At 40.2% G+C, this 4,029-nt stretch overlaps 1 pseudogene; it reads left to right on the forward strand.

Moving 5' to 3' along the window:
* Positions 1-3,034: 3,034 nt before the first annotated feature.
* Positions 3,035-3,133, forward strand: LOC129549121 (U6 spliceosomal RNA; annotated as a pseudogene).
* Positions 3,134-4,029: the final 896 nt, after the last annotated feature.

A 4,029-nucleotide genomic window follows, 5' to 3' on the forward strand; every position in this document is an offset into this window, starting at 1 on the left:
CTTTTCTAAAACCAGCTTGAACATCTGGAAGTTCATGATTCACATATTGCTGAAGCCTGGCTTGGAGAATTTTGAGCATGACTTTACTAGCGTGTGAGATGAGTGCAATTGTGCGGTAGTTTGAGCATTCTTTGGCATTCCCTTTCTTTGGGATTGGAATGAAGACTGACCTTTTCCAGTCCTGTGGCCATTGTTGAGTTTTCCAAATTTGCTGGCATATTGAGTGCAGCACTTTCACAGCATCGTCTTTCAGGATTTGAAATAGCTCAATTGGAATTCCATCACCTCCACTAGCTTTGTTCATCATGATGCTCTCTAAGGCCCACTTGACTTCACATTCCAAGATGTCTGGTTCCAGGTGAGTGATCACGCCATCGTGATTATCTTCGTCTTGAAGATCTTTTTTGTACAGTTCTTCTGTGTATTCTTGCCACCTCTTCTTAATATCTTCTGCTTCTGTTAGGTCCATACCATTTCTGTCCTTTATCGAGCCCATCTTTGCATGAAATGTTCCCTTGATATCTCTAATTTTCTTGAAAAGTTCTCTTGTTTTTACTATTCTGTTGTTTTCCTCTATTTCTTTGTATTGATCGGTGAGGAAGGCTTTCTTATCTCTCCTTGCTATTCTTTGGAACGCTGCATTCAGATGCTTATATCTTTCCTTTTCTCCTTTGCTTTTCGCTTCTCTTCTTTTCACAGCTATTTGTAAGGCCTCCTCAGACAGCCGTTTTGCTTTTTTGCATTTCTTTTCCATGGGGATGGTCTTGGTCCCTGTCTTCTGAACAATGTCACGAACCTCCGTCCAGAGTTCATCAGGCACTCTATCTATCAGATCTAGACCCTTAAATCTATTTCTTACTTCCACTGTATAATCATAAGGGAGTTGATTACTTCTGATTAAAAGAAGGTTACCTCCAGAATGGGTAATAGGGTACAGAGGGTAAGAGTGCATGAGAAGGTAAGTCAGGGATCAATTCAGTAGTCTAGGTGAGAGAGCACTGAGGCTTAGGTTAGATTGGTGCTAATGGACACAAAGAACCGTGCATGGGTCACTTGAGATATATTTTGGAGGTAAAAACTGAATTAATGATGGATTCAGTTCAGGCAGAGCTTCCCTGGTGGCTCAGAGAATAAAGCGTCTGCCTGCAATGCGGGAGACCTGGGTTCGACCCCGGGGTTGGGAAGATCCCCTGGAGAAGGAAATAGCAACCCACTCCAGTATTCTTGCCTGGAGAATCCCATGGACAGAGGAGCCTGGCGGGCTATAGTCCACGGGGTCGAAAAGAATTGGACACGACTGAACGACTTCACTTCCCTTCAGTTCAGGCAGGCATACAGAGGAAATAATTCAGTCTAGCTTCGAGAGTGCTGGCGGAGTACTGTGTGCATAACAGTAATGCTTATTGTATGAATGAGAAAAAAGGGCGGGATGATAGTCACGACATGTACAATGCTTTACAGTTTTAAAATATTTGAACCTGTATCTTAAAGTTTTGTAGGACAGGGTTTATTATTTTACCTTCTTTGCAGATGTGGGAATGGAGGCTCACCCCCTCCTGGTTCTGCCTTAGTCATGCTGGAGACTGGTCAGAGACAAGGTGTGATGTTGCGAAGAGAGAGGATGTAGATGAAGAAGTCAGATGAGTCTTGAGAAGAGGGCATTTGAGGAAGGCGAGAAAAGGTCTGTGGGCATGAGGGGGGCACCTGGCACTGCCGGGGCCTGTGGGCGCTTTGGAGGAGGCACATGCCCTCTGAATGGCGGGGCTGTGGATTGGATCTCCTTTTGAAATGCTTTATTTAAGAGAAGCAAGAAAAAGATTTTTTTTTTGGTGGGGGGTGGTAATGACTTTTGATGGCGTAGGTATTCTTGCTTCTATGTGATTCCAAGTAGAGACTTTGTTCATTAAAGTTCAAGTTTTAATGCTATTCAGCTAATTTTGTTGTCTTGAGCACACATGTGAAATGGAACTTGAACGAAGGCTGATTTGGAAAGCAGAGCATCATTTGGGGACAGTGAGAAAGTGAGTTTGACCAGTTTTATGTTAAGTTTTATGAAAGACAGGGTTGGACAGGTCCATTCAATACAGGTTATAGAAGGCCTGGGAAAAAATATGAATTGCTCTCTCCTGCTGAACTTTTTTTTTTTAGAAAGACAGAAATTATTAAGATGATAAAAATATTCATAATACCATCATGTGGAAAAACTTTTCATACTTTAGGGTATTTCTTCTAGCCTTGTGTGTGGGTGCATGTATCAGTTCAGTTCAGTTGCTCAGTCGTGTCCGACTCTTTGTGACCCCATGAATTGCAACACGCCAGGCCTCCCTGTCCATCACCAACTCCCGGAGTTCACACAAACTCATGTCCACAGAGTCGGTGATGCCATCCAGCCATCTCATCCTCTGTCGTCCCCTTCTCCTCCTGTCCCAATCCCTCTCAGCATCAGAGTCTTTTCCAGTGAGTCAACACTTCGCATGAGGTAGCCAAAGTATTGCAGTTTCAGCTTTAGCATCAGTCCTTCCAATGAACACCCAGGATCGATCTCCTTTAGAATGGACTGGTTGGATCTCCTTGCAGTCCAAGGGACTCTCAAGAGTCTTCTCCAGCTCCACAGTTCAAAAGCATCAATTCTTTGGTGATCAGCTTTCTTCACAGTCCAACTCTCACATCCATACATGACTACTGGAAAAACCATAGGTGCATGTATAGTTGCATGTAAAAACTTCCTAATATGATTAATAATTGAAACTATAATATACACATCATTTTACAGCCTTTTTAAAGTGCTCTGTGAACACTTTCATAATAAACAATCTTCACAAAATAATTTTTGAAGGTGCAGCAGTAGTTCATCCTATGGGTGAACCATGAGTTATTTAACCATTTCCTTGAAGACTTTATTTTAGCTATTCTCCCATTCCCTTAATGAATCTTTTTATTGACTGTTTTTTTCTTTTATAAATGGCATGAAATTGGTACATGATAAATTTTTCAGAATTAGAAGATGTAGTGGTCAGAAGTTATGGACACTGAGGCCCACTTTGGCAGCACATCTATCATGTTGAAACAATACAGAGTCAGCCTGGCCCTTGTGCAAGATAACACACATATTTGTGAAAAGTTCCATATTTTTGTATGTTAACTAGATGGTCATCGTTTCCCAGTTTATGTAAACATCAAATCACCATGTCATGTACCTGAAAATAATGTAAAGTTGTATGTCAGTTATACCTTCATGTAAAAAAAGTAATGGACATTTTTAGGGCTCTTGGTAGATATTACCAAGTGATCTGCCAAGTTTGAACCCTTTAGATGCCTTTTAGCCAATGATTAGATTTCCCATTTCACTGCTTCCTCCCCAGTATGGGGAATTAACTTAAAATATGAAAAATACTATCTTGTGGTTTTCATTTGCATGTCTCTGGTTCCTACCAAGTTTATTGGCTATCTTTCTTTCAAAAATCACCTTTTTGTGTTTATTTTATCTTTCTGTTCTATCTTCATCACTTAAGACAGCTTGGATAACTGAGCAATAACCCAACATAGAGCAATAACTTAATAAATATTTTTATAGTTGACTGAAAATCCATATGGGCTACCACCCAGGAACCAATATTGCATACAGATTTTGTGGCTCCTCTTCTATCAATCTTTCCCAATTAAATGATTTTTCCTATGCAAAGTAGTATTTGGAGAAAATGTGATGTTTTTCTACTCCCTGTAGTCCTAAGAGACATTCTCTCAGTTGAAATTTTTCTCTCATTTTTGCTGTTTCTCATACGTAATTAGTGGAAGCTCTCAGGTCAAGGGAAGGCAGTGTACAGACTGCATATTTATTGAACTCTAATTGTGAGCTAGTCATGCGACTACCAATATAAGTCTTAAAAATAATAATTTGCATAATTAGCTGACAGGAAGGCTTGAGCTACTATTTAAGTTCATATATAACATTATGTCGTCAAGTGTTAATTTATGCTCTGTTCTTTTCAGAATGATTGAGCTGTTTGGTAGTTTTATTTATGACTCATG

This window comes from Moschus berezovskii, chromosome 25 (genome assembly GCF_049115385.1).
Source record: "Moschus berezovskii isolate FMDL1 chromosome 25, NW_MosBer_1.0, whole genome shotgun sequence".
NCBI classification, from domain to species: domain Eukaryota; kingdom Metazoa; phylum Chordata; class Mammalia; order Artiodactyla; family Moschidae; genus Moschus; species Moschus berezovskii.